We start from the raw sequence: 15,342 nt of genomic DNA on the forward strand, positions 1-15,342 counted from the left end.
GCTGGGAGTGTAGATCAATGTGAATGTTCCAGATTCAATCTCCAAATCCCTAGTACTGAAAAAATAGTACGATAGGTCAAGGGGAGTGGTGGGAGGGAATGATAAAAGTATACTATGTGCATGTTCAAATCTGCCAAAAGGAAACCCATTAATCTGTATAAACAATATGTACTAATAAAAAAGTGGGATAAAAAGTAGACACTCAGGCCTCTTCCCCTGGGGATTTTGATTGATTAGGCCTGTGGTGAGATCTCAGGCTCTGTGATATTTTCAAGTTTCAGAGATTTTGATGCTCAACTGGAGTGAAAGATAAAGATTTTAATACTTGTAACCTGAAAGCTACATTACTAAATCCCATAAGTCAAGACTGTGAAATGGCAAGCGTGACTCCAGAAGCAGGAATAGGCCCCACTATTTTATCATTATGGGTTTTTTTAAATGTATTTAAAACAATTTGTCACAGAGAAGGCACAAAACATCTTTCCTGTTCTGAAGAAACTTTAAAAACAGTGCAAGAGAGAAAACAGTTAAGTTGCATTACTGATTATGACCCCAGGGATCCTCCAGAGAAAATTGTATCTTTGTATTAGACTTGGAAATAAAAGAGATCTGGAAAGGCAAAAGAGATGTCCTGGGAAGTGATTTCTGAGGCCTGATAGACAGCACAGGGAAAAATAGTAATCTCAAGGCATGGATTAAAATGCCATTCCCTCTATCACTCTGAACTGAATAGAATTTGGTATGTGCAGATCTATTAAATCCTAACAAATTCAGAGAATTTCATATTAAAAAGAATCAACATCTGTATTTGAAGTTCGAATTTAGAGGCAGGTCCACAAGTCTGCCTGTATCACTCAGTGGTTAGTGAGGAGGAGGACAAGGCCGACAACAGGTAACAGACATCATTCTCTACACAGAAGGGTCAGACCCTAAAAAATTTGTCATCAGCTGGTTTTAAAGGACATCAAACTCAGCGGACTACAGCACCTGCTTAGGTAGACGCTGGGACTGGGTTTGCACCCCGGTGTGCCATGCTGGCCCCGCTCCCGCTGAGATGGCGACTGAGACTGGGTGGCGTGCACCTGTAATGCCAGCACTTGGGATGCTGTAAACAGGAGGATCACTATGAGTCTGATCTGTGTAGTGAGACTCTGTAGACCCGGTGCTAAATACAAAAGTAAATAAATAAATAAATAAATAACATCAAACAGCTCTTGTTAGTGTTCCACGTCTTTAGGCCTCTATGAGGATACTGGCATAGCATCCAGCCTCACTCTAGATGTGGGAAGCTGGGTAGCTCCTAACCAAAGAAGAGTATATTGTCTGTTCTGCTGACAGCCACACACAGCTCAGACCAACATTCTGCTGTGGGTCTGGGTCATTGATGGAAAACCCTTCAATGACACAAACAGTCCACTGTGGCACATGCACTATAGGCTTGCTACCACTGGTCCAGGCCAACTTGGGCAAACTTTAGAAGGCTCTGAAATTACTCCCGAGTCAACTAGAATCAGTACTAAAACAGATTGCTTTTGCTTCTCCCGTGCAAAGTTGAGGAAAGTTTATGAGCGAAATACTCCCCTAGGATCACAATATTAGAGCAATCAGACTTTGCTACAATTGAGTCGAAACTTAAAGATACTTCAACCCAGCGCCTATGTTAGAAATCAGAAAACTGGGGCCAGGGAGATGGCTCAGTGGAATAAGCGTTTCCCTGGCAAGTGCAAGGGCCTAAGTTCAATCCCTGGTTTCATAAAAACCCAAAACTAATTTAGGGGGGCCGGAGAGATGGCTCAGTGGAATAAGCACTTCCCTGCCAAGTATAAGAGTCTGAGTTCAATCCCCAGTTCCGAAAAAAAAAAAAAAAAAAAAAATCAGAAAACTGAGCCCAAAGGAAATCATGGAATATTCTACCACTTTCTAAAGCATTAGGATGATAATTCAACAAGAAAGAACTATTTAATTGATCTTCGGCCCAAAGTCAAAATCAGAATGACATCAACTTCTGAGTTTTTCTAAAGTCAATATCCCACCCTCACTGAGACATCCAGAAAAATCTGACCCAACTTTTTTCCTAGAATCTAAATTATTTTCGGAGAAACTGCCTGACCTCTGTACCACACTTTTCAAGAAACAGCTTGCTTTGATGGAGAAAGCAGTAGACCAAGACCCCATGGTCTGGTCTTGGCTTGTCCCTGCTGACCTCTACAACCTTGGGCATGTCTCTTAAGCATTCTGGCCCTCTTTCTGCAAATTTGGAAATTGACAGGGCTCAGCTAGGTTCTATCAAAGCTTTCCAGCTTTAACATGGTATTTAATTTCATAGATGAGGTGATGGTGGTATTGGGGTGGAAGTACAGAAAACTCATGAGCAGACAGGATGTGGTGGAGAACTCAAGAAAGAGTTTTTCATATCCTTCTCTTCCCAGTCTAAATCTTTGGCTTAGCATCCCAGTTTTTCAGTTATATAGTTAAACAAGATATTTCAGTGCTTCTCTCCAAGAAGTACCACCATTGACTAAATAGTAATCCTAGTGAATTTCTCTAGAACAGCGCCATTAAGGTTAAATAGTAAAAGGAGATCAGATTTCTCTACTCTACTCTGTTTTATTGATTCTTATTGAAATCAGTGGGTGTGGGACAAGAAGGAATGTATGCTCTGGATTTGGCAACAGATGGGAGTAAGATGTAGGTGGAAAGGACTGAAAGAGACAGAATCCTCATCAATCTTCCCACCACCAATTGCAAAACTGAATGTCACAATAACATCTATCCTTAGCTTTGCTGTTTCTCAAAGCTAATACAAAAAACAAAAACTAAGCAAAATAAAATTTTCCATTCTGCCTCCCCATGCTACCTCCTCACCTCTGTCATCCTTTCTGCTCTATAAGACAAGAACCAGGTTAAATACTAAATTAATATCTAACACCCTTCTAGGGCCAACCAGTGGTGGTAATTTGAAGTATTTTACTGAAGGACCACATAAACTGTGGAGGAAAAATTGATGCAGGTTTTCCTCTCCTGAAGATTCTCATCTGACTTTCAGCAGCAAAGCCAATTCTTCCCTTACATGATAGAGAAAGAACAAATTACTGTACCATGCAGACTTTTTTATTCCTACATCCTAGGAAAGTGGAGTTGGTCCCTGTGCCTTTACAAAAGTCTCAGCACAGAGTGTGACCCCTCCAAACAGTCCTGTCTGGGCAAGTCCATCTCCCCCTGGAATGTGACCTATCTGTAAGTTCAGGCTCAGACTCCAGTGGCCCCAGTACTTGGTAATTCACTTTGCCCATTTCTATTTCAGGGCACCATTTTAATCCAGTCTGACTGTAACACCAGAAATCTGATCCAAATGGCCCTGTCTTTCATAGCTTTCCGTCTAACAGCCCGATATACTCCCTTTCAAAATTTGTCTCATCAAGTTTCAGAACAACCCATGATTTTCAAGTGGATTATAAAATATGGTGAATATCAAGCAAAAGTTAAAACAACCAGTTGCTGGATGATATTCAGAAATTGTACCTCCTAGTACTCGCTCAGGGAAGCAGAAGCATCCATTTGGAGCAGAAGGAGGATTTGCACGGATTTATCTACCTCCACTATGTACTGAGGCACTAGCCATCTCCAGGTGAGGCATCTCCCAGTGAGGAGTGACCACTGGAACCTTCCAAACGAACTCCCTCCCTGCCTGCTAGTCATCTGGACACCACTTAGACTGTTAATGTGCAAGTGATACTTCCTCAGCCACATTCCCAGGCTCAGCCTGGAGAATTTCTAAACATGTGGAGCTAAGTGAGAAGCAACACTGATGAAGTTGAATGGGTGTGGGTTTCACACTGTGCCACACCTAGAGCAGTGACAGGAAGAAGTTTGGCTTCTCCGTGAGCTATGCCTAAATTATGCGTAAGTAGAGATCCCGAGGATTTGCACAAACACTTTAGATAGGTTCCAAAATCACATGCAGAAGTAGAACTTAAAACATATGCTGGGGCCCTGTAGGACTCTTACAATCCACAGTGGCTGCTTTTTCTTTAAAAAAAAAAATTCTGGACTCTGCAACAGAAGCTTCATGTTGCTCCCATAATCCATTAATCCCAGAGTTTGCCAGTCCTTGGTTGACTTCAGATTTTGGATCATTCTTGGCTTCTGTTCTTTTGTTTTTCCTAGCACTCTCAAGTCTGGCAACATTAATACTTTCTTATGGAGAAATGAAAGCCTAAAGATGGGAAGAGACTGCACTAAAATCATGTGGTGAGATGACAAGGGCCAGCCCAAAGCAAGAAGCAGGGGGATGCTGCTGGATTTGTTGCCTCTCTGGTCACCAAACTTCCCCCAAGAGCGCAGGTAGAGCTTCATGCAGAACCAGCTGTGGCCTGAGAGTCACTCTAGCCAGAGTTCATGGTCACATCCATCAGTCAGCATCTGGCAAGTGGGCAGGCTGACAAAATGATAGCTGCAACTTTGGAAATACTGATTTGTTTTTATTGTCTGTGATTTCTCCCCCAGCTGCCCTGAAAAGACTATGCTGACAGAATTAGCCCTAAGCAAAGTCGAGTAGCTGGGAACATTTTTAATCCATCGCTGTTCTCAGCACCACTTTTTCCACTTTTCATCTTCCCCCAGAACCTCCAGATGCCTACACTAACTTTCATTTCAGCAGGGTCCTGATCTGTTTGTTGAGTTACCAACATCTGTAAGAGAATATGACTGGTATAGTTGATAAGAATATGAAACATGTTTATTTCTGGTATGCAGTTATGTTCTGTTTAAAAGAGACATCTTGAGATTGTCAAGACTTCAAGAAAATAATCCCTATTTTCAGGTATTATAACTCAGTGGGGATGCACTGCTTCAAAGACACTGCTTTGAAGTTAGCCTTTTCCTTGGAATTAGTTTCCAGTTCTAGGTCTCCTTCAGCAAGTTGTACCTGCTTCTGGATCTGGGCTGAAAGCTGCCACCTACTTTTTCTCATGAGATATTCTAGTAAGAACAATCTGATACATGGTAGTGCTTTAATTTTAGTAAAGGTTATTCTAAAATACTCTTATTCACTTTCCAATTAAACCCACAACGAGGCCACAACTATGGTCTTTTCATTTGTCCTCTATGGCTCTATGAAAAAGAAAGAAAAAATAGCCATAAAGACACAACTAGTTCCACATCTCTCAGACCTTGTATCCACCAGGCCATTTGTCATTGACCAGGGCAATCAGAGTCCTCTCTAGTGGGTTCTCCTCTTTCTCTTTTATTTTATGGGCAAATCATTCTGGGAAAAGGAAGTTGGGCAAGAAACCTAGGGAACAATTGAGCAGCTATAATTCTTTCCTTGCTCAAAAGAAACTAAGCAGAAACAAAAACAGATTCAATGTTAATTTGCTAAACTGCTTTGGGGAAGAAGATAATCAAATGAGTAGAAATATAATACATATTTCATTTCTATAGTGCTGTCTTTCCCAGCAGCAAGAGAGAATATTTCCCATCACCCTGGAGCATTAAAGGAGAGCCCTCTGCTAAGAACAAAAGGCAAGGAGCCAAAAAATAAGCATGAGATTTAACCTACAGTCTATAAGCAAAAGAAAGAAATGAGCCTTTTACTTTATGAAGCTATTAATATGGAGGCCATCTGAAGATGCTACTGATACTGAAGGAGGAAAAGAAGGACTGGCAAAGTATAGGGATCTGATTCAAGAAAGGGAAGAGAAAGGTTGGCATTTAAAAATAAGAGCTCCAAGGGCCAGTACCATAGCTCAGCAGACTAAGTGCCTGCTTAGGCAAGCACAGTGACCTCGGTTCAATCCCTGGTACCACAAGCCATGCTGGCCCCACCCCTGGGCACACTGAGCCAGCGATTTAGTGTGGGTGTAGTGGCACATGCCTGTAATCCCAGTATTGGGGAGGGTAAAAATAGGAGGATCACTATGAGTCCCAGCTTCATAGTGAGACCCTGTACCAAATACATAAATAAAAAAAAAAATAGGAGTTCCAAATAATTTAAGTACAATAAAAATTGCTAAAGCAGCAGCACTCATTGTCCCAGGGAATGACAAAATGTGTAGCAGAATGACAGATAATAGAGATGAAATGATTCTATTAGCAAAACCAGACTCAGAAATGGATGACATCATGGATAAAATGCCGAGGTAGTGAGCTATGCCCTGCTCTCCACTGGGGTTCCAGGTCCTATGACCTGAACCTACCCATTTTAGTAACCAGAACATAACTAAGAAGAACATTTTCACACCTGTACCCTTCTATCTCCTAAACCGAAAACATAGCCGCTTCCTCCCTGAAATTCCCAAGTATTCCTATAGTCACAGAACCAAAGATGAATGGAAAAATTGTTTTGCTTTCTACCATACCTCTCTCCCCAAGCAAATCCTGTGTCTAATGCATTCTCCATGAACAATGGAATTGATACTCCCATCATTGAATTTGACTTGTATCATCCCCATCAGCAGAACCACCTTTTCAAAAGTACTTCCTAACGCTAAAGATACATTTTGTGTCACAATCATATAGGTATTTTAGAAAAAATTTCTGGACTCCGTGCTCATGCTTGCCGCCAGGGTCGGAGGTTAGGGCGAGTGTCTGGTGGGCAGAAGTAAGAAGATAGCGGTAGAGTCGCGAGAGACTCAGGAGGAAATTAAGAAAGAGTCAGAGAAGCCAATTGACCGCGAGAAGACATGTCCGCTGCTGCTCCCGGTCTTCACCAGCAACAACTGTTGGTACCACCGTATGGACGAGTTCTCACGCAGCAATGTCCCGTCCAGCGAGCTGCGGATCTATACCTGGATGGATGCAACTTTGAAAGAACTAACTAGCTAAGTAAAAGAAGTCTACCCAGAAGCTAGAAAGAAGGGCACACACTTCAATTTTGCAAATGTTTTCATGGATCTTAAAAGACCTGGCTATTGAGTTAAGGAGACTGGCAGCATCATGTCTGGCAGAAAGGGGACGGATGATTCTAGGACTCTGCAGTCACAGAAGTTACAAATAGGCGATTACTTGGGCATAGCCGATTACCCCTCCAAATAGGGCACCATCTCCTTCAGGGCGAATGAGACCATATTAAATTTTATCTTACTTTCTCTCAAATTTATTTTTCACCCAACTGTGTAAAATAAACTTACATACCTTTTCCTTTCCTGAAAAGAAAGAAAGAAAGAAAGAAAGAAAGAAAGAAAGAAAGAAAGAAAAGATTTCTGAAGAAAAGTACCTGTAGTGAATAGGCCTGGCAGAGCACAATCCCTGAATTTCAGCTAAGTTTATAAATTGCAAACAGCAAATGGAGTTTACTTGGGAGTAGCTAAAGGTTGATTTTTGCAGAGTCCATTTCAGTAAAGGTTGACATGAAGATCAGAGGCCACGCAGAGCCAAGCAAGGCGAATAAAGTAATAGATGCGCATGTAAGTCTGCAGATCTCTATCTGTGTACCCTGAGGCACCTAAGTGAATATGTTCTTCATCGGTCATGTCTTTTAAAAACAAAAACAAAAGAACACCTGATTATTTTCTTTATACAACTTGCTTAGCAAAGCAAGGCAGGTATCTAAAGTATACAAATATGTCTGAGCATTTTTATAATAAATATACAAGATATGGGTATTTAATTCCAATTGATATCCAGTATAGCAACCCAAGAGCAGATGCTTTTAGTGCAGAAGGTACATGCTCAGCTCAAGGACTGTAGCTTTGAATAAAGACCCATACTGGGGCTAATATGTGTTTTTGTTACTTCTCCTTTACCGAGATGTTATTGTCTTAGTCACTCTGCTGTCCCTGGAAACAGTGCCTGACACACACACACCTCAGAGCAGGACAGATTTATTTTGGTTCTTACTTTTAGTCTGTGCTCCACTGGCTTCAGTACAGACACAGCCTGACGGAAGGCCACACCCAGGAACGGCGTCCAGCCGGTGACCGTCAAGAGGCAGAGAGTAGAGGGCAACCACAAGGAGAATGTGTCCTCCCAGGTCCTGGCCCCAGGGACTCACCTCCAACCTGGCCCTGCCTCCCAGAAGCCTGTTGTAGCTCCCCTGTAGCTCCCCAATAGCTGATCTCCCTCCTAACACATGGACTTTGGAGGATATCTGACATTTAGAATATAACACGGTGAAAAGCAAAAAAGACAGGAGAATAAAAGGAAGGAAAAATTCTGGGGTGATGCTGCTCTTTAAAAATATGTAGTATCTGCTTAAAATGACACATTTTCTTGTAAAATTTGACAAATTTTAGCCATACAAATTAGAAATTTCACTCATTCTAGTATTTCGTCAAAGAATTTAAAAACGTATAGTTACACCAAAAATCTACCCATGGAATTTCACAGCATATTTATTTTTTATTTGTAATTGCTGAAACTTGGATGTAACCAGGATGTTCTTCAGTAGATAAAGGGAAAAACAAACTTTTGGTGTACACCCAGATAATGAAATACTGTTCAACAAGGAAACAATGAGATACCAAGCCATGCAAAGACACAGGGGAGCCTAAAATACATGCTAGTTAGTGAAAGAGGCAATCTGAAAAAGCCGCATATTACTTGATTCCAACTACATGACATTCTGGAAAGTTATATAGATAGTGAAAAGATCAGAGGTTCCCGGGGGAGTTTGGGGTTGAGCAGTACTATTGATAGTGGGGGTGGAAAATAGACTGAGCAGAGAGGATTTTTGCCATGAAAATGTTCTTTATGGTATACAATGGTAGATACATGTCATTATACCCTTATGCAACTCCTCTGACTGTACCACAGCAGCAACGAACCCTAATACAAACTACAGACCTGGTAATCACAGTATGTCAGTGTAAGCTCTATAAAAATGGTGCAATTGGATGGAAGACATTGATAATAAAGGACCATAATTTAGGTACACAAAGCACATTGGAAATTTCTGTCTGTCTCATCAAGGGTTGCTCAGACAATACACCTACCACTAGCTAGAGGGTTGCTGTGGGAAGACCTTGATTTTAGAATCACTACTCTTCCCTCCTCCTTAGCCCTGCATGCTAATTCTTTACATGCCTCTTGTGCCCCATATAAGTTGTCCAGTAATTTGAAACTACCTGGCTACAGTGTGTGGCTCTATCAAAGTATGAGAAACACACAGCTAAAAACTTGACTCCAAGATCTATGCATGCATTCACCTACTCTAAGCTAAGGTATTATGGTGGACAAGATCCCTGCCTTCTGTGCACACTCTTGTATAAACCCTAAAAGTCAGTGTGGATGAGATTACTTCTTCCCTTCTAACTAATTAATAATGTTCTAATTCTGTGATTCTAACATAAAAAGTTAGGAGGTCATTTTGCTGAGTTTCTCACTCTCTGGTTTTGATGGACTAAGACGCCACGTGTGAGCTTCCCAGGGGAAGCAGCTACATGGAGAGGAGGTAAGGGCAGCTTCGGCCAAAAACCCAGCAGGAGACAGCAGCCCTGCTGTCTGACAGTCTATTGGAACCAAATGCCAACAGCCACGGACTTCAAAACGGATTCTCCCCAAACACATCTTAAGATGAGAGACTGTGCCTGGTTGATACGTCATTAGAGCCTCACAGAAAACCCAGCTCAGCCTTGCCAAGACCCTCAAACACTGAGAGATTATAAATGCACCGGTTTCAACTGCTAACTTTGTAGTAATACCATTAAGAACAGTAAAAAAAATTAACGCACACATAAACTAGGCTTGCAAAGTGATAATTTCATTTCTTGGATTACCTACACTTCTTATATCAGAAAGTGTGATCACAGTCTTTTTTCTTAGATTTTTCTCTTTAAAAAAAATGTCCTGTAGATATGAGGCCAAACTGCTCTTGTTTTGATGACCTCGGAGGCCCAGATTCTGTCCACAAAATTATCCTTATCTGCATTAATAATTTACTAATCTTCTTCAAATGTCCAAAGTATCTCTACAGTTCCATTTTCATGTCCTGCCCCACCAAATATTGCTAACTCATCAGCTTTGTTTCACCATTTCTCAAAATAATACGCTCAGTTCCCTACGTATATCTAAAGAAGAGGTACTCTTTGGCTAGAACAGACCAAGTATCTGTTACACCAATCCAAACACAGTTTGAGAAGGAGTGGAGGCTGCCCTGGAGGAAATGGGGAGACATGTTCCTATCTCTGAAACAGCTTTTCTTAGAATGGATGCTTTCCTTACTCGAAAACAATTACATGGATTATAGTCTTAGTTTTGGCTAATTTCAGATAAGGTGAAGTTTCAGTTTCCTTCGCTGAAAAAAAGTGATTCCTGGCATAGGCAGCATTTAAATAGTTTTTGGATGATGAACAATCTCTGTGTTTCTATGTACACACAGACACCAAGAAGCACCTGCAAACACATACATATACTCATCATTCTGAACAGTTTTGTAGATCAATTTACATTAAATTTTACAGAAAGTTATTTGATATGAAATAAAAGAAGTCTTTCTTCTACATGAAGTAAAACATAGCAATGTGCATAAACTTTTGCCAAAAATCCAGGACTAAATTTTTATAAAATCAATTTTCATCTGTCCATGATAAAAAGAATCAAAACATTAGTATATGTATGTATGTTATGCATATCTGATATATAAAATGTTCAATATATATACAGTATATACACAGAGAAAGAGGAGGATAAGGTAGAGATAGAACTCAAGTTTGACTCAATATTCATTTTAAAAGATCAATATCCTATTCAATTTTTATTAAGATACTTGGCCTTGATAAATGATAGTTTAAAGCAAACCTAGATACACACTACAATTTTATGAATATCTGTTACTTCTTATTCACCAAAATCAGAACGCTCAGAATTTTTTAAATGTATTTAGTATAGGGTCTATAGGGTCTCACTATACAGATCAGACTCATAGTGATCCTCCTGTTTGCAGCCTTCTAAGTACTGGGATTACAGGCACATACTACCATGCCCAGTCTCATTTGCTATCTCAGTGTGCTCTGGGGCAGGCTGCAGGGCACGCCAGGGTTCAAACCCCGGTCCCTGCGTCTGCCTAAACGGGTGCTTTGTTTTCGCTTTTAGTCTGCTGAGCTATCTGGCTGGCCCTCAGAATGTAAATTAAGCTAAAATAAGTTCAAAGCATTAAAATGAAAAGGTGCCTTTCTATTTATGCTTAATCTATTTAGAAGTTGTACTGAAAAATGATCTTATGAAACCCACGTGGGGCTGGGGAGTTATCTCAGTAGAATAAGTGCCTGCCTGACAAGAGCAAGGGCCTGAGTTCAATCCCTGGTTCCACCAGAAAAAAAAAATCCAAGAGCTTAAATGAAATCTTATCTTGAATAAAAGACAGAGAACAAAAGGGGCTGTTCTGTTATTTGGCGAGACCAACTCTGCTAGCCATCAGTGTACTGCCATGTAGTTCCAAATTCACACTCACTGACTGCTTCCTGATTCTAGACCTAGAGCACGGAACCAGTTTCATCATGCCAGTTAGCTTGATATCATGTGTTTCAGTAGATACCACTGGAGAGACACTGCAGCATGCTACGACTTCTCCCTTGACTCCACAGGACTTTCCTAGGCTTGCTTCCACAGCACTTGGCATGTGGTGGTGAGTGGGACAGCCAGTGGTGCCCACCACGACCCGGTGAGTGGCAATGTTCTTCTGCACATCCTAGTAAGTTCTATGAGCAACTCAGCTGGTTTCCTGCCAAGTTCCAGTGGATTGTAGTGGGTATCCTCCTTCAAGTTTCATCAGGGCCTAGGAGGTTGCATCCCCGAAAATATTAATAGCATCCTGAGGGCATCTTTCCAACAAGTTCCAATAATTTCTCCATCTACATCTTATCTTCTATTAGTATTTCTGTGGGAGATTTGCTGATTGTGAGTCTTATCCTGATTGTGAGTCTTATCCTGTGGTGCTTTAGCAGACTTCTCTGCATCAGTCTGCCCCCCGCCTTGCCCTCTCTGATACCACTCACTCAGCTTTGGATGGGGAGATTTTGCCCCATTTGTTCTTTCCTTGAGTACACCTCCACCATCTTAACAGTATTAGAGTTCTCATTACTCCTTAGGAGTTAACTTCTCTTGCTAGTTAATAATTGCTTATAGTGAAATTTCCCTATTCTAATCACTATGTCTTTACCGAGCCACAAATGACAAAAAAATGGTACTAGAGATGGTATCATGTGATAGACTCACAAAACTAAGACTTAGGAATAAGATTGTGTCTTTAAGTGTGAGTACAATGCTTAGCTCCTTGCGAATGGAAAATGGAATCCAGCGGGTCAATAACCTTAACTGTGACGAGGTGCCACCTGAAACAAGTGCTTCAGGAGCCCAAGGAACTGCTGTGTTTGAATGTGGGTGCCCTGAGCAATATTCCCTGAGCGTGTCACAGCAGCAGAAGAGAAGAAAGCACACAGAACTAAGAAGAGCAACCCCCCCCTCCCCTCATAAGGTCCTTGAGAAGCATGGCACCAGTTGGATCAATAATAAAAGGATATATAGTAAAACCAGCTCTGGCACTCAATATAAATGGTGAGGGTAGATTTGGAATGAAGAGGCAATATACTGTTAACTAGCATAGCTGCTAAAAGAAGGAGAAACAAATAAAAAGGGAGTGTGGTGTGGGAACTGCCATGGTGCTATTCTGAACCAGTGCCAGGATGTGCTATAAACTTTACATGCATTTTTGCAGTAATTTTATAAAACTATTATAAGGTAGCCAGGTGTGGTGGTGCATGTCTGTGATTCCAGCACTCAGGAGGCTGATGTAAAAGGATTGTGGTGAGCTCAAGTTCAGTCTGAAGTACATAGCCAGACTCTGTCTCAAAAAAAATTATTATAAGATAATCTCTCTCTCTCTCTCTCTCTCTCTCTCTCTCTCTCTCTCTCTCTCTCCTTCCTATTCAATGATCTATAATAGAGAAGCACATGAAACTTCTTTCAACATCAAAAATTTACGGCTGGCATCTAAAACCTATGGAAATTTCCTCTTAAGTTAAATTCAGAAATATCATTCAACACCTGAAGGAATTTCACCACCTCCATCCTGGCCTAAGTGGAAACCACTTTAAAGTCCTGCCCCTGCTATGCTTATCCACCTGCTGTGGGTGTATGGCAATGGGCTGACAGGGTGCTGGGAGCACAGCACCACCGTAGAATTCCCAAGCATTATCCAGCCCACTCTCATCAAACGACAGACAGTTCCTTTTATATCCCCAAGCTTAGTCCTTGGAGGACAGCTACAACTCCTCTGTACTAAACTTTCCCCCCAAGGTCTCATTGTGACCCTTTCCTTCCACAGTGCCCTCTTTCATGTTCATGACCCTGCAAAGACTTTATAGCCTATATGAGAGTAAACTGGTTTGGTCCCTTTCAGGTTTGCTCTGAAATAGACCTGTCCTGTTGGGATTGTACCTCTTCTTCTTTTTCATTTTTTCTTTAAAAAAAAAAGACACATACTTTTTATTTTCTAAAGGAAAAAAAGATAGAGCTATTCTTAAGGAAAGTAACAGGTGCTTGTTTTCCCCCTCCCGGCCCCACACATTCTCCTTCTTATTAAAAGCAATAAGCAAGTCATCCTTTTGCCTTTCTTGTCATCTGTATAGACCAGAAGGCTGATCACTGCTTTTTATTGACCAGAAATATGTGTTCTATTCATTATTCTCATCAGCATTACACTCTCTACTCATTTTGTGATTACAGATCAGAAAGTATAAGGGTCTTAGTGAAGTAAGGTGAGGAGAGAAGAATGTAGAACCACTGGCAAAGGCCTGGGAGATAAACATCCCATAGGCAGAAACACTAGAGATTATAAAGGATGTGAGAGGTTTAAAGTTTATGAAATAGATCTTCACAATAGAGTCTCAGACTAATCTGACACAGTACTACTGGCTTCTTTTTTAGGGGGCTAGAGGGTGTTCAGGATCTTACTATTAGATCAGACTAGTAGTGATCCGCCTGTTTACAGCCTCACAAGAGTTGTGATTACAGGCGCGCACCACCATGCTCAGTCTCAATCACCATCTCAGCACACCCCGGGGGTGGGGTCGGCATGGCAGGCCCGGGGAAGAAACCCCTGGCCTCTGTGCCTGCTTGCAGGTGCTTTAATCTGCAGAGCTATTTGGCCAGCCCACTGTACTACTGTCTTTGCAAACTGTTGAGTGAAGCAATGTTTCCGGGACTCATTGACAAAGTAAAGAAGTTAATGAAAAGTTGAAAAGAAAAGACAGACAAATATTTATCAAACAAAGACAAACAAAGTGAAAATCAGGGATAGAAATTTTGATTCCAGGGTACAATCCAAAGACAAAATCACTTGTAGAGGCAAAACTTTTGGCAGAAGATATAATTCCAATAAGGATCAAGCAGGCACCAATGATTTTATACTTAACTAGACAACATCAAATTAGTAAAAACAAAAACTATTTGAAATACAAGAAAAAATTGAAAGAAGTGCAATTATTTGCAAGTTTTACATTCTATTCTCATCTCTTATAGAACAGATAGATAGAAAAATCTAGGGAAATAAAATAGAAATAAAAAATGCTGTTAAGAGCAAACAGTGAGGAGTTTCAAAAATGGGACTCACTCCATGACCTAGAAAAGGAGGCAATGTTCTTCCCTTCCAGAAATTCAGTACTGAAGAGCCTGTGAATATGCCTTAAGCTAGGGTCAAAGAGGTTACAATCAATTTATTGTATCAATATGATGGGAAGAACAAATTCCCATTATAGAAGAAAGTGTACCTATCAGGACTTTCCAATGTACAAAGAAATTCTTGTAGATCTGAACCTGTGAACTTCAAATGTAGATCTGGAACCAGAAGAGACCTAGACTAGCAAAAGCAATCCTGTCCAACAAAGGCAAGGCAGGAGAGGCATCACAATCCCTAACTTGAAACTACACTATGAAGCTACTATGATAACATCAGCATGGTGCTGGCAAAAAAGTCATGAGGATCAATGGAACAGATAAGAAGACATACACGTAACTGTAAATGCACTCAGCCGACTTATCTTTGACAAAGAGGCCAAGCATGTTCACTAGGAGGAAAAAGACAGCCTCTTTAATAATTGGTGCTGGAAAAGCTGGCTTTCCACATGCTTAAGGCTAAAATTAGACCCATGTCTATCACTGTGCATTAAACTACAGTCAGGATGGATCAACGATTTAATTATTAAAACAGAAACACTAAATCTCCTGGAGCATAAAGTAGGTATAAATCTTGAAGACATAGGGATAGATAGAGAGTTCATGAACAAAAGCCAAACTACATGGGAAACACTTCAAAGAATCAACAATTAGGATGTTAACTTTTGAAAAGTTCCTGCACATCAAAAAAATTACCAACAGGGGGCCAGGGAGATGGCTCAGTAGAATAAG

At 40.8% G+C, this 15,342-nt stretch overlaps 1 protein-coding gene and 1 pseudogene across 1 annotated transcript in view; one reads left to right on the forward strand and one right to left on the reverse strand.

Annotated features, from left to right (window-relative positions):
• The window catches only part of Pappa2 (pappalysin 2), a 300,191-nt gene that overhangs the window by 87,298 nt on the left and 197,551 nt on the right, over positions 1 to 15,342 (reverse strand). The window lies entirely within an intron of this gene.
• LOC101585925 lies at positions 6,553 to 7,072 on the forward strand (annotated as a pseudogene).

Source organism: Octodon degus, unplaced genomic scaffold (assembly GCF_000260255.1).
Source record: "Octodon degus isolate 3935 unplaced genomic scaffold, OctDeg1.0 scaffold00017, whole genome shotgun sequence".
Taxonomy (NCBI): Eukaryota; Metazoa; Chordata; class Mammalia; order Rodentia; family Octodontidae; genus Octodon; species Octodon degus.